This window comes from Spea bombifrons, chromosome 3 (assembly GCF_027358695.1).
Source record: "Spea bombifrons isolate aSpeBom1 chromosome 3, aSpeBom1.2.pri, whole genome shotgun sequence".
Taxonomy (NCBI): domain Eukaryota; kingdom Metazoa; phylum Chordata; class Amphibia; order Anura; family Pelobatidae; genus Spea; species Spea bombifrons.
Window position 1 is genome coordinate 67,102,348 of NC_071089.1, and position 27,980 is coordinate 67,130,327.

Below are 27,980 nucleotides of genomic sequence, written 5' to 3' on the forward strand. Positions count from 1 at the left end.
GCAACCTTATAAACATGTGTGTGATCTATTTTTGTCCAAATGCCAGCGTTGTAAAACTCAGATTGTAATGCATTTTTTTCCCATACAATAAGGGCCACTTATTGCAGTTATTTACACAGTGTGGCCATTTAGGAATGAAATCAGTAACAAATGTACTGGACAACCCTCAGGGCTTGACCCCAATTGTCAAGGTGTTTACATGCAATATCAGTATCCCAAGGTGAATGGACAGATTCTCAGGGTCACACAGTCTGAAGTGGACTATTCTACTGTGATTTCATAAGTTCTGTGTATAATTGGTGCTTTCCTCGGTGGGATATTTTAGTGTAAATCCCTGCTTCAAAACACTTGGCAATTATCAATATCCTTACCTTCTGACAGTGTTTTCATAAAAAAACCTTCATTAGAATAATTTCATTGCTACCAGCAGTGACTCGTGACAATCTAATCTTTGTGATGGACTATTACAACTTTAATATGCAAAGAGTCTAATAGTTACCTTTTATATAAAAGCACTCAGATACGGTAATCAATATAGGACAAAGTGCATTGCGGCCATTTCAATTAGAATGGATTGCAGTCTTGGGCTACACAATAGAAAATGAGAACATACTAATGCTCCGTGTTGATTTTTTTTTCTACATATGCTACATGTGTGCACAAAAGGTCTCTTCAGTTCACGCTATAAAAATTCTGGCTAAGTCTTTATTTAGCCATTTTATTAATGTGTCCTCTAGGAAAAATTTGCAGACGTACCAGCCTTCTGGATTTCTATTGTTGCAGATTCTTTTCTTTGTGTGCAATCCACACAGCTCTATTTATAGCTACAGCCAGACCACTTCCAGCATGGCGTAATCCCTTTTTTACGGCTGTCAAGACTGGAATATTGCCGTGCGGTTTGAATTAAAATGAAGAAAAGAGCTAGTTCAAATACCGGGATGTTTTTTTTTTTTTTTTTTTTTTTTTTTATAATGCTAGACCACCTTTGGCATCAAAACATTATGTAAGATACGTATGAGCTCTTCCTTTAGTTCTCTGAATATATCACTACTATCTGTTTGTATTTACAAGTGTGGTATTAGCTTGTAATGAGATACTCAATGGTAATTAATTTCTGGCGGTTTCTGACATGATGTAATGCTTTTACTCCACTCTTTTCCAGGCCAACATTTCATTTCATCCTCCCATATGCATTTGCCCTTTTCCTGTGCCCAACTATTTGCCATGCAGGAAATGTATTCAGTATCTCGTATCACATGATATACTTTCCACCAGTCAGCTCCAGCACTGGTTCCATGCACGGTCTGGAGGAGTCTAGCCAGACCCCATGTGAATGCGTAGAAAATAATATTTGAATAAGAAAGCTTTCGTGCCATGGATTGGCTCATCAGACCACAGAGGAACTTTTGCTGCATTTATGGAGCTGCAGCTTTTCTAAAAGTAAGGTATTTATTTTTACATTTGTTTCAATTAGGTTTTATGTGAAAATTAGGTATAATTTGCAAGGAATGTCCTAGTTATACATCACACATTAAATATATAACTTCAAAGTGGAACATTCAAGTCTTCAATACTGGATACTGGATTCAATTATGGTTTTATTTCAGATCATTTCCTTCTTTAATGTCTACTAATATCATATTACAACGAAACTTCCTGAACAGTAATATAACTGCACATGGAGTATGTAAATGTGGCTCCAGAAATGTGAGAATGTGGTATGATGGGACTGCAAAGCCGATCACCCCAATATTACATCTCATGCCCACCTACTAGGTTGCATGATCACTTACAGCACTGCGTTCACTGGACCCCTAGACACACAAGGGATGCGGGGTATTTTATTCCCAGCTGGGGGGGTTTAAATATATATTTGTATTTACCACCAAAACCACAGGGAATTCAGTCAATTTAGACAAAAAACAGACAGACTAGCTCAATGGTTCTTATCTAATGTCAAATTCTATGTTTAATCAATCTATTTTGTGGATGAACAGTCTTGATTTGTTGTGATGTTTGATGAACTGTTAATCATCAAAATGTAACAAAAAAATAATGATATATTCTAGAAAGCTGGGGAGAATATTGAAAAGTGTTTCATTTCACTTTGCAATTAGAATTTGGCATTAAATCATACCGTAAATTGTGTGATAACACATTGAATACTCTGTGAGAACTTAATCTAACAAAATTACACTACAGGGACGTTTACATAGACACCTTCTAAAAACAATGTTAACCCAAAATGAGATAAGACTTTCCATAAACTTTTTAATAAGCGTTAGTGAGAAGAAACTACTTACCCAGTAAGCCATAAAGAGGTTTAAAGTCTAAAAACATTGATAATACAGGTTGCCTGGATCTACTGATTTTGTCTGCCTGGAATCGATTTGCCTTATGCGAAAAACATTGCAAAGCATCAATTATCGATTATTTTAGATTAGCAACATAGTTCATAACTCTGTGTACAAAATAATTTATTAGCCTGAAAATTAGAGACAACACCAAGAAACCAGTGAATGTTTTTTGTTTCAGAGAGTTTCCAGTTTCCCTGTCATATACCATCAGAAGGTACCCTACATGACCAACAATGGGCACGTGGCCATCACGCCTATATGAGCTTGTTGGCCATCTCATTCTGAAACCATAGGCATTAATACGAGGTCTCCAATCTATACTCTGCTGGAAGGCTTTACACAAAATTTTTGAGTGTGTCTATGGGACTATGGGTCTATAGAGACTAATACTGGCTCTCAATCAGCCTTCCAATTCATCCTGCTGGTGTTCAATAAGGTTAAGGTCAGGGCTCTGTGCAGGCCACTCGAGTCCCTCTGCACATGCTTCAGCACTCTGGAGCCCCGCTCTGTGAGTATGCATGGTCTACCGCTTCATGGCTGTGCTGTTGTTACTTATAGATGGTTCCACTTCATAGTATTGCACTTACAGTAGACTAGGGCGGGTCTGGCAAGGCAGAAAGTTCACGAACTAACGTGTGGCAAAGGTAGCATCCTATGACCTTGCTTGAATTTATACATTTGTTAGCAATGGGTGTGGCTGAAACGTCTGAATGCAACAATTAGGTGGCGTGTCTACATAATTTTGGTCATATAGTGTATGTGTAATGGCATTAAATTCTTATTTCAATAAATATTATAATGTGAAGTAATTCATGTGAAATATCACAGTTAGAAATACTCCATGGGGTATGTTGAGAATCTGTACCCAAGAACATCTAACAGCACTGAGGTGAACCATTAGGTCTGTGATGCTGCTACCATGGACAAAATAGATGGTGGGAGGCTGGCTCCTGGCGGGTGGAGATTGGAACCTCGGATCTGGGTTTGGGCATCCGTGTATTTCCTTCCCTATCTTGGTGGCACCTGGATAGCTTAGTGACTTTTTCTGATTTTATTTATTCATGTTATTTATGTTATTTATTTGAGTCATTGCCCTGTTAACACACCTATGACTAGGTTAGAATAATAAAATTATCCCTTTGAAAATCTTACTCAGTTACATAAGTAGCTATAAAGCAAAGACAAAAAGTCTTGGTAAAGCACTGCCCCTCCATACCTCTAATCGCACCCTCTAAAAAACATCATGTCCCTCTTTGGTCACTTGAAATGTAAGAAGGTTTATTTTCATAAAATCACTTACCCTTCCTACTTCTGCTAAGTCTTCAAGGAAGTGCCCTTCCTTGTACTGGGATTCCACATGTGCATGTCCTGTCTAAGTAAGCTAAGACTGCTGCCAAACTAAATATAGCATTCACAATAAACTTTTCAGTTGCTCTCCTGCTATATATCTAGCAGGAGTGTGGTACAGGTTAACCCTGTTATAGCGGTATCTGCTTTGCAATAGCTATTTAGACAGCTATTAAACTCCCAGTTACACAAATGTTTTTTTTGTTACTGGTAAACCAGTATGATATTTGGATAAAGATGCCATTTAGCCCATGAAAGTCTAACAAAGTAAAGCAAAATAGTAAAACTGCACCACAAAACGGCTCACAACATAATAAACCCGTACAATCAAATCATAACACAAACAACGAAACCTATTGATAGATATAACAGTATTTAAAAAGGAGCTGTTTCACATATACAAAACATTAACTGAACTCTCTTATATGTTAAGCAAATAACTGTTAGTAAATCTTTAATTGTATGCTGTCCTATGAAGGTTTACTAATATAAACAACAAATAAAGCATTTAAGAAATATTTTACGTTTCTATGGCAACAACCTATCAGTGCCTAACTTTGTGTCACATGGCAATTAAGTGTTCCCAGCAAAAACATGAATGAGATAAATGAAAGAATTTTACCTGGGAAGACTCTGATAATTCAGCAGAAAACCATGTTGCTAATTTGTGATGACAACAAAACCTTGTTTTCTACTTATACACTACAATACTTATACTCTACAATACATGGCAACGGAGCAGGAATGATAAGGTAAATGAATGATCTAGGGCTGCAACTAACGATTATTTTAATAATCGATTAATCGGCCGATTATTTTTTCGATTAATCGATTAATCGGATAAAAAAAACAATATGCAAATTTTTCGTTTATTTAAAAGAATTTAATGAACTGGATGTTAAAAAACAACTTAAAATTTACATTAACATTCTTATTTTGTTATGATGTAATAAAAAACAATATTTTCAAAGTACAAGAACCCAAACACAATATTTATGAAACAAAATAACCCCAAACATTCTGAAAAGAGGTGGACTATTACTGTTCAAGAAACTTTGCCCCAGCACTTTGCACTTTGCACCCAGCACTTTGCACCCAGCACTTTGCACCCAGCACTTTGCACCCAGCACTTTGCACCCAGCCCTGGCACTTTGCACCCAGCACTTTGCACCCAGCACTTTGCCCCAGCCCTGGCACTTTGCATCCAGCACTTTGCACTCAGCATTCAGCACTTTGCACCAGCACTTTGCACTTTGCACCCAGCCCTGGCACTTTGCACCCAGCACTTTGCACCCAGCCCTGGCACTTTGCACCCAGCACTGGCACTTTGCACCCAGCACTTTGCACTGTGCCCCTGCACCCAGTCTCTAACTCTGCCCTGCACCCAGCCCTGCCCCCACATTCTGCCCTGCCCCCACACTCACACTCTGCCCTGCACCCACTCTGCCCTGCACCCACACTCACACCCTGCCCTGCATCCCCACCCCCACTCTGCCCTGCACCCAGTCTCCCACTCTGCTCTGCACCCACACTCACACCCTGCATCCCCACCCCCACTCTGCCCTGCACCCAGTCTCCTGCCCTGCACCCCCCACCCCCACTCTGCCCTGCACCCCCACCCCCACTCTGCCCTGCACCCCCACCCCCACTCTGCCCTGCACCCACACTCACGAACCGCTCTGTGCGAATGGAGCCACTCGCACAGAGCGAACCGCTCTGTGCGAATGGAGCCACTCGCACAGAGCGAACCGCTCTGTGCGAATGGAGCCACTCGCACAGAGCGAACCGCTCTGTGCGAATGGAGCCACTCGCACAGAGCGAACCGCTCTGTGCGAATGGAGCCACTCGCACAGAGCGAACCGCTCTGTGCGAATGGAGCCACTCGCACAGAGCGAACCGCTCTGTGCGAGTGGAGCCACTCGCACAGAGCGAACCGCTCTGTGCGAGTGGCTCCATTCGCACAGAGCGATTCGCTCTGTGCGAGTGGCTCTGTGCGATCCGTGCACATAGACATGAAGAATACTTACCTCCGGAACGCGTCACATCCGTCACGTAGCTAAAAGAAGGCGGAGACTGCAGAGCGTGTAGCAGAAGCGGGGAACGCTCGCGGAGGTAAGTAAAAGGAGCCGAGTGCTCCAACAACGAATTGATCACTCGATTAATCGATAACGGAAATCGTTATCGATGATTTCCGTTATCGATTATTATCGATTTTATCGATTCGTTGTTTCAGCTCTAGAATGATCCTGCTTCAGCCCCACCTATAACCCTACCATACTCCAACCATACCTCTAATCACATCATCATAAGATGGGTCCAAACCAAGACACCAAGTTTCTGTTAGCCATAAAATCTTTTCAAACAAACTAAAATGATATACATAACACACAAAATATAATCTTAAAGATTAAATCATAATATTTAAGCGAGCTGTATCTAACATATGTATTATTTGTAATAAAAATCTTAAAATGAGTCAAGGTGACAGATTTGAAAGTCGTCCATATGAAACATTTGTTTCAATAAGCTTTATCACAAGGTCAGGGAAGTACGTGTGTATCTGAGCTAAACGTTTGATGATGTGAATGTTCAAAGTAAAAGCAAAAAAAAAAGATATGGGCACAGAAAGCACATGGAAACTTCTTGTACACATCATCATTTTAGTGATGGGTGTTTTGTCTTCTTTCCCTTTTATAGATCTGTTCAGTTAGCTCACTAGATTTTGGCTCCACCTCTCTCTGTAAAATAGACATTACCTTATTCAAGAAGGAATCTACACTGCATTCCTCTGTCTGGTTCTAGGAAGGATAGTTTTCATGTAGGTTTAATTATGTTTCAAGTCAGCCATTGAGCAGCAGGAACCTCCGCTGGTCATTCGATATGCATAAATTCCATTCCAAACAATGAAGTGCTGGGACTGCAATGTGTATTCTTAAAACCATTTTGTGTGACCCAGAGTTGGATAACACTTACTAAATGAATAACCTCACTCGCTTCTATATATATATATAGGTAAATACGTTTTATCTTTATCTACAAAGTAAGTGTGCATGCCAATCCTGGCTAAAAGGACAAAAAGACTCATTTGCAACATGTAAATGTTACTGCAGGTATTGACAATGTGGCGTTATTATGGGGTTTTTTTTGTTAAAAAATGTTCCCATTCTGTTTTCAGTAAATTGTGGACATAGAAAATGCCGCATGCACACAGAGAAATACTTTTTTGCCCCATTAAAATAAATCTGTAGATACCAGTTACAATAATAAAACATCCAAAGTTCCTCATCCAAGCTGTTTAAAATCCATTGAGTGTACAAATTAGCGATGTTCCCCCTTTTAGGATTGCAAAGGGTTACAATAGGCTTTTGAGGAGAATAAACACACATCAGCATGGGATCCTTGCACACTTATGTGGAAATGTGTTATCTTCTCTGGTTGCCAGTTGAACGACAGACCTGGTAGTCTTACATATTTATGGATTTAAATGACCATTGGCCTTTTTCCCATTAACCTAACTGCGGCATTATTGCTTGCCTTTTGCTTTTTTTCCTCTCTTTTTACTATGTATTTTTCTGTAAATGATCTCACATGACTCATCAAATCCATCTGCCTGGAGCAGGCCAAGTTCAGTGCCTTCTCAGGAGGGGAGGAGGAGAATTGCTTTGTGGAAAGGACCTGGAGCTCTGCCCTTTTTCTGGCTCAAATTACCCGCCTGTCAGGCTTGACAGATTTGGCCAAAAATAAAAGGAAATGGCCGTGAAAAGAAAATGAATGAGCTCAGCAGCAGTTCCGTAGATAACTCGGGCCCAGAACTCCCAAAACACAACCTTTCGAATTGACACGTACATTGTACAGTGCCATGCAGTAGGCAGCATTACCACCTCGATTAAGTAATTCATTAAAAGCAAACACAACAAACAAAAACAGCTACACCACAGGACAGGGAGAAAAGGACATATCTGAAAAGCTAGCCGATGATGTCAGTGCTTTCTCTGCCAAGAAAGAGCTAAGTCATTTGTATAAAGAGTATGCCCAGCCACCACAGTGGGTATTAAGCACTTAGCTTGGCAATGACATAACAGTCTGTAATGTGAAGCAGTAAGCAGACCTCTGGCTCTGAAATCACCCTCTGGACCATTAACCGTATGTTTGGCTTCTCCTTTTTCAGAGCGGGTGTTCCAGCACACCATCTGGTTTCTATGCAATGAAATAAAATGTACGACCCATCCTTTTCCCTATGCAGATGATGAAGTCGGTCTTCCCTTCTTTCTTTAAAAAAAGAAAAAAAAAAAACTTTCCCCAGACAAAAGTTCCTTTTCATTCAACGAGTTTCAAACGCAAACTTTACCTCATGTAGCATCCTGTCCTCGCATCCCCCCTTCCCCTCTGGTTCCATTACTATAATTACTCAAGAATGCAGAGAGCTGCAGTGTAAACAAGGCAAGTAGAGGCATTCCCATTTGAAGGCTGCACAGAGGAGGGCTCCCTCTTACACACAGATAAGGATTTGTAACTAGTGCTGCTGATATTTGATCCAGAGTGTTTAAAAATAGGCGCATTCTTGGCAGATGTAAGAGTTGCTGTGGCGCCCTTGACACTTGTTTCACATTCAGAGAGAGAGAGAGAGAGAGAGAGAGAGAGAGAAGCTCCCACCCTCCATGAAAAGTGAAAAAATGAAGCACATTCAGCCTGCATTACATCAGCTTCATAGTTAAACACAGATCGAGTTTCAACAATGAACTTAATGTAAGGTCTGCAACTGAAAGGGGAAAAAAAAGAATGCACAAAAAGCCAGACACTTGAAATTCGCTAGGAAATTAATTTAACTAAGTGGTAACACATGCCTAAATATTAAAGACAAAACATAACACTATTATGCTCTATAATAGCTACTTCTTCAGCTCTCTCCCTTTACTGGTGTGTTGAGTGACTTAACCAGTTTGCGCCAACTGCACCAGAACCATAACTATGGCCCTTGGCACTTTGGTCAGGTTCGGCGGTCCCACTGATGGTGACATCTAGAAGTGGAAGGAGATCCAACGCTACTGGGAGAATGAAACATGCTCCTCACCCTACAACCTCAGGGCAGCTGCCCTTCTTGCCCCAAGAAAGTTATTGCCATGAACTGCACTAAGCAATTTTAAGGGCTAGACTCAGTGAGCTTCAGTTGCAAGACGGTTGGGGTGTGTCCTACATAATGCATACTTAAAGCAAGTAGGTTAATTTAAAGTCAAGTTACTAATTTAACTGTGCATTTTGCAGGGCCAGCTCCATTCTTTCTACAGGAATAATGCATAATGAAATGTTCACTTCAACTGCAAACTCCTGGTTTAGTAAATAAATCTCAAAGACTTCTCAAGATATTCTCATCAACTGATCAGTACTATCCTCCATTCTCTCTTCTTTTTGTAATGTACAATATAGTATACACAAAACTGAGTGTCTTTTTACTCTCTCTGTTTAAGTCCCCACTAGGGAGTGTCTCAAACACATTCTAGCTCTCTTGAGCGATTACAGAAGAAAAAAAATGTACAAAACATCAGACTGACCCCAAGGCAGTCTAGAAAATGTCAGGCAAGAGTGTGTACATTTCAGCCATCATGGACTTCATAATTGAGATGGTGTATATTAAGGTACAGCGAGCAAGGAGATCTATGTTTAGAATACACTTTTCTCATAGGGAAAAATAGATTGTAAGCTTTCAAGAGCAGAGTCCCATTTACTCTTTGTACTAATATGTCTTATTATTATTATTATTTATTGTTTTATATAGCCCCATCAAATTCCGTAGCGCTGTACAATGGGTGGACAGGACATAACAAGTAGTATGTAACATAACAAATTGACTAACAGAGACAACAGGTGAGGAGGGCCCTGCTCAAACGAGCTTACAGTCTAGAGTGTGTTAATGTGTTATCAGCAACAGTCTTTGTTAACATTTTCACTGTTCCCTATTGAATGGAATCTGCTGGCACAATATAAAGAAATGTAATGTAAAGAAATGAGTCTGGGACTAGCTCACCCAATAGTTTTTCTTATGGAAAGTCTAGCAAATGTGCCTTTTGCATTTTATGAAGACTTTATGAAATGTAGTCTTAATCAGTACACCTAGAAAAACATAGACTGCACTATGCTGTCAAGCCCATTTAATATTATCCGGCATAGACATTCTGGTATTAATGCAGGTAGGTTTACCTGTCCAGAAAACATTTTAACTCTGCTTAACTAGATTGCTAGCAGGGTCCTCTTTACCTAATGTGTCGGTGTTTCTTAGTCTGTCAATTCTAGTTCAGTCATACCCTTTGAATGCATGTACATTTAAGAAGTGCTGTGTAAATTGTTAGCGCTATATAAATAAAATATAATAATACTAATAATAAAAATAAATGCAACTTAGATGATGTATCAACAGCAGTACGCCAACCTTGCTTTTCATTTTTCAATTCACCAAAATATAAAATCGAAAAAAAGAAACAAGTAGCGACACTTTCATGAATTAAACATGCAAAACGTATTGCATTATTAAATCTGATACATTTCTGGATCATAGATTCAAGTTGGGCACCACGAATCAGTGACGATGTCCAAAGTGCACCATCCGCCTGTGCTATGAATTAGGCTCGTGAAGCCACTGAGTGAATACCTGGAGAGTGAATAATCCAGTGCCACATTATGTACAAATCAGGACCCTTGCAGCTGCTTTCTGCTGTGCACCTCGGCTATTTCACTGTAGCAGGCTGAGCAGACGTTTTATTTTATGCCCAAGAGCAACTTAAACAGAATCTAATAAAAGGAAATGCAGGTAATTGGCAGAACAAAACTCCTGAAACCCAAGAGAAAAACCGCCTTTCCTCTGCTTCAGCGCAGCTTAACAGAGGTCTACAGCGCGGGAAAGAATGCTGTTTTCCTTTTTTTTTTTTATACCGCTGCTAACATAGCTATGGCTTGAGTCATGCCAGTGCGTTCAGCAATCTTGAGTCACTAACCACTTAGCCACCAAAGGGGAAATCCTGGAGATTTAACTCCGCAGTCTCTGCTCTGCTATTTGGGTTTGTCTTGGCTAGCTGCAGATGTGTTTCTGAAAGTGAATTTATTTATGATGAAACAGCAGTACTGTCACTTTTTGTTTATGGGACATTTTATGTGATTGTCTTACCTACTGACAGGTATTTAACTAACCTTAAATAATGCAACATATTTGCAAAAAACTGTTCTGCTGATTATATACATGTTACTGTGACTTTTAGACCCATTGTACAGCGATACGGAATATGATGGTGCTATATAAAACAATAAATAATAATAATAATCATGTAAAGGATTGATTGAGCAACCACAAACATTCTGTGTTCCTAGAAAACGGAGAGGACAAAAGGGATTGATATCCCAAAAAGGCACTGGTCATCCTGACTTTTTTTTAAAATTCAAAGATATTCTTCATAGTCCCAGAATAAAGTTACTAGTAACTAGAAAACTTGAGTACCTGATATCGCTAATAACATTCTAAGTGTTAAGGAAGCTTCAGTTTATCCGCCTCTATCCAAATTAGAATCCCTCCATTGGGCTTTATACAATAAATGGTAGTGTTGGAGAGTTAAGGTTTCAACTCCCTCACCCCACTATTCATTATGATGAGCCAACCCTGACAGGTTTCTCTAGTAAGGAAGGTTGAGGTGTCCCTGCAGAATGCATAGGTAAATAGGTGAAGAGACTTAAGAGATCTCTAAACTGTATATATTACAAAGGGCCAGCCAAGCTATTTTTGGCGCTGAAGCTCACTAGGGCTAGACCTTCATAATTTTAAATTAATTGAAACCTCAACTCTCCCACAAACTCTCCTGACAATTTTCTCTTTAGTGAATTGTCTCTTGGGTGCTCTGCACATTTTAAACCCCAAAACCTTGGAAAACTATAACTGGTGGTAACCCAAACTCCAACCCGATTTATTGAGGTGGACTAAATTCCTATGATTTCTAGATGTTTGTCACTACAAATAAAGAGTGATATAGTCTTCTAAATGATGGTTATAGGTGATCAAGAGATAACCGCTGGGAGTTATCATGAGTGCTGTAAATCTCCCAAACCAAGGTATGTTTAATTTAGATGAGGCTTTCATAGGTCTTCTAGATTTTTTAAAGGAATTGTGCATAGCTGGCTATATACAGGGCAACATTTCGGGGTTACTAGCAGGAAATTTACATGATGGGGTAATTTACAGTGATGGTACAAGCCCAAATTTCTACTCAAGAGATAACCACGAGAGGGGGGTCAAACAAAAGAGGTAAAGCATTTAGGCAGAAGGGTCATCTTGAGTGCTGTAATTCTTCTTAACCAAGAGATGTTTGATTTAGACAATGCTTTCATAGGTTTAGGGATTTATTGAAGGAATTGTTCCTAGCTGGCTATATACATTCGGGGGTTAGTAGCAGGACATGATGGGGTTATTTATAGTGATATTAGAAGCCCACATTTATAAGTGATTAAAATTTGAGCTGGTAAAAAAGTCATGACACTCTGGGAAAATTAGTAGGTTAGCAAGAATGGCACAAGCCTACTATTCCTACTGGATCTTTGCACCAGTAACCACAATGCATTCTACTTATACAAGTATGTTAGAAAACCCTGACTTTATTAGCACAAACACCAAGTTTCATTTGGTGGTATCATGAGTAAGAATGAAATCTATAAATTTAGCAAGACGCTAACAGGTATCATTGCATGCAGTGCAACTGACTGTGTTTTATGCATCACCTCTGATGTAGCTAATGGTGCACTGAGTTGCAAGCCAAGTAGGTGGAACAGTACCATTCAACTTGTGTTTAAACTGGGAGAGCAACAAAGAGGACAAACCATTCCCTCCTCTCATTATGAATCAGTATGGCAGATGATCCAGCAAAAAACAAACTGTGAATTATGTTAACTCAAAGATTACGTGTCGGCTCCCCTCCAGCGAATGCCTGACATATAAAAAATTTTACTTAACAACTGCTGATAATTCTGCATTTTTAATCATTTAATTTTCCAATAATATTGTATATTGTGATACAACTGACAATACATTAATATGCCAATGACTTGAGAAGATAAATATTATCTAGATTTAGAAAGACAGTCTAATATCCCATGCAACCCCATCAAGGGAGAATGCATATTAACATTGTAATGAACCTCTCAATGCATTTGCAAGGGAGGAACTGTAAATTTAAATGGGACAGTCAACTGTCATATATAGTTTGTTTATTGTACACATAGGAACTAACAGAGTTTATCATAAAGCAATGTAAAACATGGTTCATAACACACACCAGCTTTCCATGCGATAGGTTAAAATCAAGCTGTTCATCACCATTTCACACCACTAAACAGAGTGCTAAACAGAAAATCTGGCTTTCGTAGGAGATAATGCTAATGCTAAAGTGAACAGTGTCTTCTGTTTTATTGTTCTGGCTGTTCTGCAGACTTACACTGGTACGTAAATAATCAAAGTACATCAAATTTGTATAAAACCATGTGTCTTAACATCCCACCATCTGTGTCAAAGACATGTTTTTTTTGTATAAAAACATGTCTTTTAATTTATATTAAATTCAACTTGTGAAATCATATACAATTTGATAATGTCAAAACAGGCAGAGGTTTGCAGGCATGATATAATACACAAATGTTCATATACTTCTCTGTCTATAAATGTATCCAGCCATGTATATGAAAGGTATCATAGCTAGAAACAAAAATGAAGTGCTTACAGGTCACGACCAACAACAATGTAGAATAAATTCAGCCCTTCAAATTCAACTGGGATACATTTCCCAAGGTTACAATACATGGGTAAAAGGGCAGTAGAACCCAATTCAAGGATAAATAAACAAAGACCGACCTCCACCCAGTGAAGTCTTATTTGAGGATGGTGTTATGAACTAGTAAACAGACCTAAAACATTACTTGTTCCACAGGCAAATGAGTCTTGCGGAAGGAAAATACTATTCAGTGGCCAGATATTTCCGTTTTACAGCATGGTCTACCATTTATGACTTCTGTCCCAGATCTTTTTGTCCCCTGAAACCCTCTTATGTCTATGAGCAAATTATATTGCAAAGGCAATTTGGTCTTTTGCTTCAATTGCCATGAAACATATTTACCGTAGCCAATAGCATTATAAAGTCTGGTCATCTGAAAATAAAGTCTGTATGTAATATAGATTTTCCTACTGGCTGCAATAAAGCATTTGTTTGGCACACGCAAGTGATTACAGCGGATTCTATGTTTACCTTAGGTTGTCCCAAGATGAGGTCATTTAATAGAACACCGTCTCCGCAGTGCTGTCAAATTAACTTCTTTAAATGTTTCCTGTATAAATGAGTATACAGTACTTCACGTTGTCAGCAAGCCTCTCCTGTGAAAATAAGAAAGAATTATTAAAAGCAATATATGGTTTGCTACTAACTCTAGCGACAAATACAACTTTTATTTATTTTTTTCGTCCTGTTTGACTGGTACTAGGGACTATTTGCAAGGAGCATACCTGGGTACAGTTATCTTTCTTCTTCTCACCCCATACTTACAAAGGCTGCAGTAACCAACCAACAATTTAACAACAGGGCATGCATATTCTAAAGTGTAATCATACAGATCCCCCAAAAAACGGATGTTACGATGGCGGCTCGCATGACACACACACACATATATATATATATATATATATATATGACATAATACCAACACTCTTGTCCAGGAAAGCAGCATGAAATGAAATTAAAGAAGTATTTGCTATTAACTTTTATTGGTGGAGAATTGGGTAAGAAAAAAAATGTCAACAAGAAATTTGTTGGACTGCTATATTTGTATTAAATTTGTAGTAAATTAAACACTTTATTTTTCCAAATATTTTAATCTAAGTAATTAGAATCGCATTAGGCAGCTTATCTCAATTAGTCTTTAAACAGCAAGATGGGCTGGGTGGTTCTTATCCGTCATCGTGTTTCTATGAATGCTAGTTTAGCCTGTAGGTGCATGCTTTGGTTTTTGGTTCATTCTGCTGTGCAAAACGACTGATGCCCAGTTTATTTTTTCTAGTATTTAAAAAGGCACCTATCTCTGCAAAGAGCAATCTCTGGGCTTTCTGCAGACTCCAGCAGTTGCCATGGAATCTAGCATCTTAATATACAAATCCGGCACTTGCAGAAAACCGCTCTGAGTAGGCAGTTGTGTAGTAAAGGGAAAAGTTATCATTTTGCCAATTAAATCTAGTGTTACAAAATACTGAATACGCAAGTGATTTTCCAAATTCTATTTCTTGGGATAATATATGGCAAATATAATACAGATACAGTGCCCTCCACTAATATTGGCACCCTTGGTAAATAATGAGCAAAGAATGATGTGCAAAATTGTCTATTTCTTAATCTTTTAATATTTTCTTCAAAACATACACACAAATACTCTGCTCTCATGGACATCAAACAATTGCAAACACAACACAGGTGTATCCCCCCAAAAATAAAAATTGTGAAATATATGTGTGGCACAATTATGTGAAGTCTATTCCATTTGGTATCTGACATTTTTGTAGTACACTCCGGTGACTAGCAACAGGAAATTATTCAACCATGACTTTCTGTTTCACTGGTGTATAAATAATATGTAACACATAGGCCAAATTCCCTGAGAAATGTATCACAATAGGTAAGACCAAGAAATATAGCTGTGGAAATAAGAAAATAGCAAAAGCATTGAAAATGCCCATTTCCACCATCAGGGCAATAATTAAGAACTTAACAGTCCCATGGCAGAGGGCGTGAGTCTATATTGTCTCTTGTTTAGAGGATGGTTTGAGTGGCCAAAAAATCTTTAAGGATCACGGCTGGAGAAGTTAGTTGTGTCTTGTGGTCACAAAGTGTCCAAAACTACAATCCAACGCCACCACAAGTTGTTTGGAAGGGTTTTTAAGAAAAAAGCCTTTACTCTGATCCAAAAACAAACTCAACTGTCTTCAGTTTGCTAGACACTACTGGAACTTCAATGGGATTGGCTTCTACGGTCAGATGAAACCAAAAGAGAGCTTTTTGGCAATAAACACCAGAGTTCGGTTTGGCGCATACAGAAAGGTAGCCATATGGAAAAGTATCTCATGCCCACTGTTAAATATGGTGGTAACTCTTTAATGTTTGGGGGCTGTTTTTCTGCCAGAGGACCAGGACATTTTACATTTACATGGCATCATTGACCCCATGAAATATAAACCGATATCAAATGAACACCTCACTGTCTCTGCCAGAAAGCTTAAAATGGCCTGTTGTTGGATCTTCCAGCAGGACAATGATTTAAAACAAGAATCAAAATCAACACAAAAATGGTTTACTGACCACAAAATCAAGGTCCTACCATGGCCATCCCAGTCCCCTGACTTAAACCACATAGAAAACCTGTGAGGTGAACTGAAAAGGAGAGTCCACCAACGGCGACCTTGAAATTAGAAGAATCTGGTGGGATTCTGTATGAAGGAATGGTCCCTCGCTGCGTGTTCTCCAACCTCATCAGGCATTATAGGAGAAAAGCTGTTATCTCGGCAAAGGGAGGTAACACAAAGTCCCAATAATGGTGCCTCATATATATTTAAATTTTTTTTTTAATAAATCTGTGTTGTGTTTGCAATTGTTTGATATCCATGACAGCATAGCATTGTTGTGTATTTCTTTAAGAAAAGGTCAAAGGCTTAAACAATAAAGATAATTTTACACAGAATTTTCTGTTCATATTTACCAAGGGTGACAAAATTAGTAGATGGCACTGTGCATTAGTACACCTGGGAGCTTCCCAGGGTGAACCGTATCACTGGGTTGATGTCACAGATTAAATGTCAATGAGCAACCTACGAGACTATAAATAAAAATTTTGTACTATTAATACCACTTACAGGTTCATAGCAAATAGTTAAACTAAATATTAGTCCGATGGATTTAAACAGTGACTCTTAAAGTTACAAGCAATAACACAACAGTTACGTTTAGTGAAAATCAGAATTGATTTTGCGGACCAAATGTAAAAATGTAGCAGTGTGGACGGTTTCCCTTATAGCTTCTTTAGTTTTGACAACTGGAGTTCACCATTCATCTGAAAACACCACCTGCATCTGACAGACGCTAAGCCTAGATTTACATACCAAGACATAGCTCCCAACAATATGGGACTCCCTCCCATATTATAATGTTTCATTACGCACATGCATGCATGAATAACTGTCACAGAATTACACTGTCAATTGTTTTGGAGGGGGAGGGGTGGCGTTTGTAAAAGAAATAACGCAGTGGAGATCTGATGAACAATATGGAATGTGCCTCCTACTTTGAAATGTGTGGTAACTACTTTCGTTGTAGTTAATGAAAGCGTACCAAAGATGATTAATGCTTATCAATAAGTATTTAATCTAGTAAAGCCTAGTAAAACAGATTTAAGATGTAAATCTGCAGTAATGTTATTCATTTTATTTGTAACCACGCTACAAAATCTGCTAGCGCTCTCTAAATCAAATATAATATAACGTATTGAATGCATAAATCACATAGGAACGATTTTGTGCAAGAGAAAGGCTGATACTTGGGAACTTCCTGGCTCAAGACACATGGAGCTCTCCCTCTCTGGATGTAGTGGCTTAGTGAGAATCTCATCAGTTGGTTTTGGAGTTGGTTATTGGTGAAACCATAAACTAAACTGGTGAGCAGTATGTTACATATCACCAAAAAACATGGTGTGTGTGTGTGGCACTCCAAGACACTGGAGTCAGGCCCGGAGTGGCCATCTGGCTCAGCCCTGGTAGGCCGACGGCCAATAGCATCCCATATTTACCTAGTCTGCCGCTTTAGCCTTAAAGCGCCAGGGCCATTTAGTAATCCTTAGTCCTGAAAACAACTCTGTAAGCAATTAAAATTGGAATTATGCCAAAAATGGAATCAGTGACCTGTTGTTTATTTACTTAAACATCGAGAAGCCAAACCTCATGAATGAAAATGTTAGTCACTATAAATACATACAGCCTTCTTTACTCTAAAAGTTAACACTTGTGTCCTATTGCTTCTTATGTACTTGAAAGGTTGTATAAATTCTAGTGGGTATTATTAATAAAAGACTATATAGACAGGCTATGAAAATAATAAACATGCACTAACATATATAAGAAACTCAATTCAAATATGCAGTATATTCAAAGGAATCATGATGTCACAACTAAAGTAAATAGCTGATGATGTTGTTTAGTAGTTCCCTTTAAATGCATGTCCTGCATATTTTGCCCACACATATACATAACTGTGACTATCCTACTTAATTCTAGTTGTTAATAAGTTAAAATATAGAAATTATTGAGGGCCTATTTAGTTAACACACCAGGTAACATACCTAGGTATTGATGGTATGTGATAGTTAGCACTGGATGAATTAAATGAGGTGTCCTGCTTACAATTGTAATCATCAATTCCACAGAAATCATAAATATATTTAATCTTCCAGGGTGCAGCTCTGTATGTTTAATGAATAATATGAGCCAAGTTCTTTTTACTATTTGTTTACATCACAACTTCTTTTATACTAACTACTATTTATCATTGAATGTTTATGTAGCTTTAATGGTCGAACCAAACTGAATACTAAAATATGTTTTTAAAGTGATCCTGTGATGTACCCTAATCTAACATTTTATGGTTTAGTACACTTAATGTACAAGGACATTAATGCCTTTTTTTTGCTGCTGGGATGAAAGAAGTAAAAAGGTGTTTGCGTCACTGATGACTTTTTCTAAGCTAATCAAGGGGTTTTTACTCAGAAACAGAGTGTGTTTACTATACTGACAGCTGCTGCCCACTTCCTAGTAGGCAGCATCACTAGTGTAGTGTACATGTATGACCATGCCCTAGCATGAACAGGTTCTGGGGCGTATGTTTCCCTAAAGGCAGGGTTAAGGATCCAACAAGCTAGCATGCCACCAGAGCAAACGTCATATGCAAATACTCTGCAGAATAGGGTTATTATTAGATTTAGACTAAAAGAACAGCATGCAGATATGTACACGCATGTTACTCCAATAAACATTTTTAATGGTGGTTACCAATTCCAAAACCATCTACTGGAAACCAACTTTATACGTATAATACGAGAACAGCCATCTTAAAACGCTGGTTGATTATTAATCCACATTTTAAGTGATTCCTCCTCCTGTGCAGAGTTTTATTGTCATACTTGGAGCGGTGAGAAAGACAAGATGTCTTGCCACATAGCTCAAATCCACTGACGGAAAATATCCCTTTACTTCTAAACCACATATACTACATATTTTTTTATTTTTTTTACCTGAAAAAATGATTACTCTGACTGGAGCACAAAAAGTATAGTATATTTACTATAGCATATTTTAATAAACTAACTGAATTCTACTTAACCCTTTAAGGACAATGGGTTGTCATTTAAACAATGAATTGTGAGCCCGTACATGTACAGACTTTGTCATGAAGGGGTTAAAGATATGTAGGTGACAGACCCTTTTTTTTATATAACAGTATAATGTGAATAATCATAAACATGTCAAATTAATAAAAGATTGTGTTTCTCAAGATTGGTCTAGATTACCATAATCCTCTTGATTTAAGAGTATATATGGGATCCTAAAACAGTAAGGTGTGCCCACAAAGCTTTCATTTGATGTTTATCCCACAAACTTGGATTTAGAATAGGGTGGTGGTGCATTACTCAAGTTCCCATTCAATGTAAACATGATCTTTGTTTCACAAAGTGTTCACAATTAGTACTTCTAGTACAACTTAGTACTAGTAATGAAGCTTTGCTGTTCTCATTAGCTTTTTCGAACAAAACTTCAAATTTGGCTACACTGTATATCTTATACATCATGTCTTGAGCTGCATTGATTTAAGGGGACACTTCAGCCGTCATTTTTAATGTATATGATAGCCGAGTGGTCCCTTTAAATATATGGGATATAGAATCCCCCCATGTGATGGAAGAAAACAAGAAATCAATACATATTGTTTGGGTATCCACATTTCCTGTTTCTCAGTTCCACACAACTCAATCTTTACCAGTTTATGGGCCACCAGTGCCAACGCGCAATGGCACATGCAGTTTTGTGAGAATGGGGTAGAGAGAATGGAGTGCTGTATTTGAAGTTGATTGTTAGCAGCACCATCTGTTGGGCAAACCTATAGGGCTCCATGTGAAACCATACTCCAGAAATGATATATAGTTGTTGTCAGGGTAGATATTTAACATTTCCTTACAAATAGGTATGCACAATTAAATCTCATGTTCCAAAATCAAACGCATAAAAGACTAGTCAAGTATGCAAAACATAACAAAAACAAGATCAAATAACCAACCCATGAACTCAAAGAGAAAATGTCTGATATTGCCTATTTAAGCCATCCATGTTTTGAGCGTGGAGGACAGCCTTTGGAATGTCTTGTTACCTATATTCAAGAGCCTGCATATTATAGCTGTTGGGTTCAGATTAAATTGGGTGTTTATTTATCATGTCACTTTTGTCACAGTTTGTAAATTCCCTTTTAAGTATACGGTTATAGGAGGCATATGGATAACTATAATGTTAAAGATGCTGTTCCACCTACGCTGCTGAATTTTTACATTTCATTACTAAATACAGCATTAGAAACACTAGCACTGTAAAATGACTAAACACCTCCCAGAAATAATGTTTTAATCATATAAAATCTTGCCTTAGTCACAATGTTTGTAATGACACTTAATTGTCATGTGCTATAAAAGCAGACACTGACAGGTTGTCATAGAAACAGAAAAAAACACCTCTAAAAAGTGTCTGTTGTATGCATGTGCTTAAACCTTCAGAAGAAAGAATAACATCTGCTAAGGTTTATTTGGTTAGCAAACTAGAGATTGCAATTAATGTCTAGATTTAACGGAACCTTTAAACCACCCTAAAATTATTTATCAGAAATGTAAAATTAAATTGAATTTTTTTTTTCTTTGTATTGGAACAGTTGACATGAACAGAAAAGTCTTTGCAAAACAAGCAAGAGCCCTAGATAATATTCTGTTTATTATAATTTTCTTTAATTATATACATGAACATCCAGAAGGTATTTAAAGCACACCTCATACCTGAACATATATATATATATATATATATATATATACACATCTATATGTAAGACCAAAATATGTGTTGCCCTGTGTTCCAAGGAAATGAGAGGTAAAATAATTAAACACATATCATTTAATACAATAGAACAGCAAAGTGTCCTTTTTTTAGTTTCCAATAAATGTTTTGCATTTTTGCAAAGTTCTGTTTCTTCTCATGCACCTGGAGTAATTCAAGGGTGTCTGAAAATGCTTTTGACTTGACTTCCCAGCAGCACAATAAACTTTACCATTTTTTTGTCATAATGATAGTATTTGAGTTTATGAACAATAATATAGCCAAGAACAGCTTGGATCCCTTTGTATAAGTATATAAAGCAGTAAAGGTCACTTCAATGTGTGAACTAAGCTATACGCAGGGACATCATTATGGAGAAGTTTGCTACAGATGACCATTTACAATGCATAGTGAATTCACAGTGCATAGTGAATTCCACAAATGGTCTCTTTATTATTAAACCCCTTTGATTCAGGTGTACACAAAAATCTATAATTTTATGCTCCAATAATCTTTATCCCACTGTATTATTTTATAAAAGAAAAAACATAAGTTATAAAATCACATATTGATAAAAAAACCTAATGTTCAGCAAAACAATTTTTAGTTCAACTTCAACTTTTTTTTTTGAAAGGATTTAATGAAAGCATTTACACCAACATTAAATATCAATAGGTCAAATATAAAATGTACATGGGCATGCAGAATGAAAGGAAAATGAAAATCAACTATTTTGGCAGCATAAAGTTTCTTTCAGTGAAATGTTTAATATTTTTTTATCCAACTGTACTTTGAAAAGCATACAACGTTTAACAATCGCAGAGGCAGCTTTTTGCAAGAAAGAACCGATCTAGAAAGTGGACTCAGGTTATTGTTAGCTAGGTTAACATAAATCTGGTTTTGAAGAAAATGCATTCATAAACTAAACTATGTAAGTTAAATAAGTTAACATTCTTAATAACCTATTTACCATAAACAGTTATCAACAGGTCACAAGGTCACAGTCACTCAAAGTCACACAGTTAATTACATTCCTTAATATACAAGTGTGTCTATTTGAAATTGGAAAAAATACAGCAATCGATCACTCCTATAGCTAGAAAAACAACAACAGCAACAACAAAAAACCACCAAATCCCCAGTTTACACAATGCAGAAAACACAAATATACAGATATTACCTACATTTGAATGACAGTTGCAGCTTGTGGTGCTCTAAGAAGATCCAACATTTTTAATCCCCCAAATGTGACACAATTTGCAATTAACCATCGATTTATCAATGAACCTTGTTTCTAAGGAAAACAAATACTGATGATATGGAACTACACATTTTACATAGCTTGTAGTCTGAAAAGGGAAGATAAAAAACCAGACAAAAACCCACAATAGGTTAAAAAGATTACAAGGTAGAAAATATGAGAATGATGTCATACACCGTAGACAAGGTTTCCTGTGCTACTGCTGAGGTTTACAACCAAACCATGGAAAGCAGTGTATTGCAATCATTAGGAAACATGTTAATTCTAAATGCTCCAGTCACATACGTACCAATAGTACTAAAAATATTTGAATTTTTTTTTTTAATGGAAAAGGCACATTCTTCATATTTTGAACTTTGAACAGGGCCTCATAGAGTTAACACAGAATAATGAAAGTAATCATAAACAACATTTGTAGACTGTAAGCTTTAGTAGGCAGGCTCTTTACAACATCTGCAAAGAAATAGGGGGTGGCCAGGGAATAAAGTCAAACAGTGCAGAAGGGGTTAAACAACAATACACCTAATGTTGTGTAAAAGACACAAACAGGATAAACCTCGAGCAAGGATGGCCAACAAACCTGTGAAACACCAGTGTGCTAATAAAAAAGTGCGAATTGACTTGGGTATAAAAATATATACCTCAAGGCAGATCCAAAAAATAATAAAACGATCTGCCACACAAAATATAAGAGAAAAGTGCAGTCCTAATAAAGTGAGATAGGATTGCACTCACAAAATTAGCTCCATGTGAAAGCGTGGGGCAGCGCAACGAGTATAGAGTATAGCTGAAGAAGCAAAATCAATTACTTGTCTGAAGCTTCAGCCTGAACACATCCTCCATGGTCTGACAATTCACATATTGTCCTTCCACGGAAATCAACAGAAGCTCTTTCTACATATGCACACTTGGGTCTTCTTAGACCCCCTGGACCCCTTGCGGACCTAGCCCTGGAGCCAACAGGCAGTGACACATCTCTAGACATCTCTTGAACGGCCGAACACATCTCCTACACTGCAAGTGGCAGGGGGGTTATGGTCAAATGCATATTGAATACTTCAGAACCCATTCATGTGTTTCCAAGGTGGACCACACAAAAATTGAAAGAAAGCACCTCGCTATCATGTGTATTAAAATTACATATAGTTACATAGTTACATAGTACGTAAGGTTGAAAAAAAGACCCATCAAGTTCAACCCTTCTACCTAACCTTCCTACTCTTGATCCAAAAGAAGGTAAAAAAAACCCTAATTAAGTTACTTTGAAATCTGCCATCAGGGGACACTATTACTTCTTGGCTCCAAAAGGCAATCAGATTTCTCCTTGAATCAAGGAAAAGTGCATAATAATAATGATAAAATTAATAATAATAGGCTTAATAACATACACACAGGAAACTCAACTAAGCACTGTGAGAAGTCACAGGCCAAGGTGAAAAAAGTAAATACACGTAGTTGCAAAAGATTATTTTTTCTTAGTATCAAAGCAACTAGAGATTAAGCCATTACTGTTCCTTTACGTATAGAAACAGATTGGTAGTCTTTTAAACTATGCATTGATATAGATAACTTGGCAGAATTCCCAGCTTGTTGCTATAGTAACCATAGTATGTCCATGCAACAAGTTGAGAAACTATACATGTCATCAAAAGCTCTAAATAACGTTACATTTATGTAGCTCACTCACTCACTCACTCACTTTTGTTTATTGTTACATAACAAATGTATGTGTCTGCGTGATCAATAGTAAACTTTACACCCAATGGAGTAAAAAAACAAAAACAGTTATACACCATGGTGATATTTTTAACATCATATGGCACTTACATTTCCTGTCTCCTCTGCTGAGATGATGCAATTGACCTCCCCTTTCCTGATTGGCTACTCATTTAACAGCTATTAGACCTCTGTGAAATGTATTATAACACATACACAAAGCAGGAAATAGAAGGTTGGTCAGAAATGTAATCTAAATTCTGTAACACAGATTATGGAAAAAAAAAGATACACAATATGCCAACTGGTTGAAAACATGATTTTTCACATGGTTTGCTGAAAAAGTATAACATATAAACACGCAAGGTAAGGATATTTTATGATTTACAAATTAACAGTGATTTTCATTCAAAATAGATGGTAGGGCCTTGTGAAACCCACAGCACCACTAGGGGTTAAAGCAAATGAAAATGGAGAGAGAATGTTTGTTGCAAGTAATGTGTTGTATAAGCAATTGCATCAAGGAATGTTTGTATAATAGGGCAAGTGTGTATGTACTGGAACGAAGGGTGTCTGTATAGGCAAGTTAAGGTGTTTGTGTGCAATGAGAAGCATGTGTGTGTGTGTGTGCACAAGGGCAAGCATGAATATTTGTGTGTGCAAGCCTATTTATGCGTGTGCATATAGGCAAGCAGTTTTGTGTGTATGGGCATGAATGGGCAGGCATGTGTAGGTGCAAGCGTATGTTTGTGTGTACCTTGACAGTTTATCCATTACTATTATTTTCGTTTTGGACCTTTGTAAAGGAAGTAGAATGATTCATCCTAACACATTTAAAACCCAGGGAAACTATTTGGTATTGTTTCAAATAAAAAAAATGAGCGTCCTTCACTGGGTCCAGTAACTTTGAAAATGTGCACCAAGAACCGTATCTGTGCTTATCCCTGTTTCAGGATCTGCATGATTGGCCTTCCACTTTACTTCACAAAGGTTTAATTATTGATTAGTTCAGGTAGCCTTTATAAATCTGGGGTAAGGAGAAGGGAGATATGTTCAGAATAGGGAAGTGATTAGATAATGCTGGCTCTGCCAGATCACCAAAGGGATAGGCGAAACATAGCCTTACTAAGTAATAAGTGATGAAACTTACAGACAGAGCTGGAAACACACTATGAAAAACAAAGCATGTTACACTTTATTCACACCTCTTTCACAATTTATTCATACACACACCTAGATATGCACGAGGACAGGGGATGCTGACAGCGCCAATAGGCAGTTTACAGCAATAGGGTTTTCTCTGACAGTAATAATGCCCGAACAAATGTGAAGTCATGAAAATGTGCAGTTTTAAGAGATTCAGTGATTTGCTTGATTTAATTTACAAAAATAAAATGCATTATACATTTAAGGCATTAGCAATAGATACATTTTATTGTTTTATAGAACCACCATTTAATATGAAGACATCGTAACTGTTTTCAGAACATGGAAAACAGGTACCCTCAGTATCACTGTTTAGACCATTTGTAGAAAATAAAGGACTCGACTTGTCTCTCAATGCCCCATTAAAGCTGATGTATACCATGCATTTGAAAGAAAAAATATAAAATAGAGGCACCTATGAGGCCCCAAAAGTTTACTCGACTATAATCCTTTTGTGTTGGAAAACCAAAAGGTATCCATGTTTATTTAAGTAGAATAGTTTATCTGGTATTTAGAAACAACCTAAAAGAATGGAAAGGATGTACTTAGGACTAAAATCGACCCTGACACTTTATGGCCAATTTAATTTAAAACAATGGGAACCATTGGTTACTTGGCCCCTGAGGAAATATGATTTCTGCAATTGTATTGACTTGTTATTACTCTCCTGAAAATGATCACTCATCACCTCTTCCAACCAATATTTTATTTAAAAGGAATGTCACATAGATACATACATATGTTTCTTTAAGGTTAACCATAGTGTTATATTCAATAGTGTAATGAGGCAGTGGGGTCTGTTTCAATCTTGTAGATCTCCAATGTAGGAAGTCAAGTGATATTTGGTGACATATTGCCTACTGTAAAAAAAAGCTATATCATACTCAGTGAAGTCCTTGATATCCAAATGAATCTTGCTCCTCGTATACTTTCATTGGTCAGAGGGTCCACCAGTATTGGGACTATGTCTGTTTAGGCAACTAGGCTATAATAGCCAAGCTAAAACACATATAGAAAACATACAGCTGCCAGAAATATTAACGGTCATACCCTAAAACAAAGCAAGGAAATGCTACTTCAGTAAACAAAAATTAACAATGCATAAACCAGGGGAAGGAAGGGTAATTATATTCATTTGGGAATTAAGCTATACTGTAACACAAAAAATACCCCCAAAAACTCTTGACATTCTGACGTCGCTCAGAGTTTCCAATACCACAATTAGACAGATAGTAGGCACAACAAGTAAAAAAAGTCCAGTTATGCCATTCTAATTATATTTTTATATTGCGTATACCGGTATATATAGTCTTATCTGAATATTGTGCTTTCAGAGCAGGTTCCTTAAAAGTGGTTAAAAACAACTACAGCACCCAACCACCTACAGACATCCTTAACATCGCTCAAAAACAAACATTACATTAAGTGTGTACGCTTGCGGTTTACACACTTTCAGATGTACTGACTCATACTAAGGAAGAACACTTTTATGTGTAATACTTGAATACATTAATTATAAAGCACAATTATTATTATTTTGTTTTTTTCTATGGACTATTATTTGCAAATGTTTTCCACATATTTGAACTCCCCGTATAATCCAGAATACAACCAATGTCAAATTGAAGAGTTTTATGGAAAATCTGATTCCGAATGTTGGAAGACTGTATAGGCTTCAACACTTTGTAAATGGAGCACGGAGCAAGAGACTGTCTATTATTTCTAGCTACTTGCTCTAGACTGCTTTACAAATAGACATTGAAGATTTGTGTTCCAGAGACTGAATTTGTTAATTATTATTTTTTTGATACTTCTGAATTTGCATCTACTCCCCAGTCAGCCAAGATATGTTGCCGTGCTTAATGCACCTGGAACACGCAACTGCTTATTATGGTTTGTGACATATTAACAAGCAGAAGTGACTCTGGCAGAGAGAATAATTTCCATCTGAAGATTTTTCCACAGACATTTTTTTTTTTATCTTTGATGAACAAAGTTTAATCTGAAACAAAGGTTGGGTATTTTCCATGAGGAAAACAGTAAAAGAATATCAGAATAATATAATTGTTGTAAAAAAACAACAACCCAGAATCAATGGATCGTTATCTAGTGCATGGACAAGAAAGGAGGAGGCGACTGTCAGAAAATATCTACATATAGGACAAGAGTTCCCAGGAAGCATATTAGACAGCTGTCTAAAGTGCCACTAGACGGAAGAGTCACGCTGAAAGTTTCCTTCCACAAAGGTCTATGCATTATCCCATGTCAGTAGTAGCCCTTATCCCTTACTGGCCATTAAATATTTAATGTTAAACTTTTATGGTGTGGAGGAAGCATAGTGTTTGTGTACAAGGTCCAGATGCAGACTCCTGCTAAACGAAGTATCAATGATTGAATTACACTACCTTGTGTGTTGCAGTAGTCACCTTCTACAATATATTGCCATGGCAGCCAATAGAATGCATTATTGACTGAAGCCTACGTTTGTAATGAGGAAGGGACATATACATACAGAGATGGGTTTCCAACTCTAGTATGTCTTTTACATGCAAGTTGCACAACACCTACTGAGCCCACCTGAATGAACCCTTAAATTAAATCAAGATATTGGTTCACTTATATTTTGGAGTCTAAAAGATGAAGCCACCACCTTGACGCTCAGGTAGAGACAAAAAGGAAAACTGAAGAAACACCGAGCTTTAAAATATGCACTTTATTTATTAGAAACCCACTTTATTTGCCTGGAAAGGGACCAGTCATTTTAACCTTGTCTTCTAAGGCTCTGTGCCATTATTCTTTCCCAATGTATTATATCATTCCCCTCCCTTGTTGTTAAATTGCTCATTGTTGTATCAATACTTCAGAACTCAGATAAAAATAGTTGAGCAACACTGAGACAAAAAAGACACAGTCAAAA

General features: G+C 37.4%; 1 protein-coding gene across 1 annotated transcript in view; it reads right to left on the reverse strand.

Annotated features, from left to right (window-relative positions):
• The window catches only part of BACH2 (BTB domain and CNC homolog 2), a 128,882-nt gene that overhangs the window by 91,589 nt on the left and 9,313 nt on the right, over positions 1-27,980 (reverse strand). Inside the window, exon 2 of the mRNA XM_053461053.1 lies at positions 13,973-14,097. The gene's annotated coding sequence lies outside the window, so the exon portion shown is untranslated. The remainder of the gene's footprint in view (positions 1-13,972; positions 14,098-27,980) is intronic.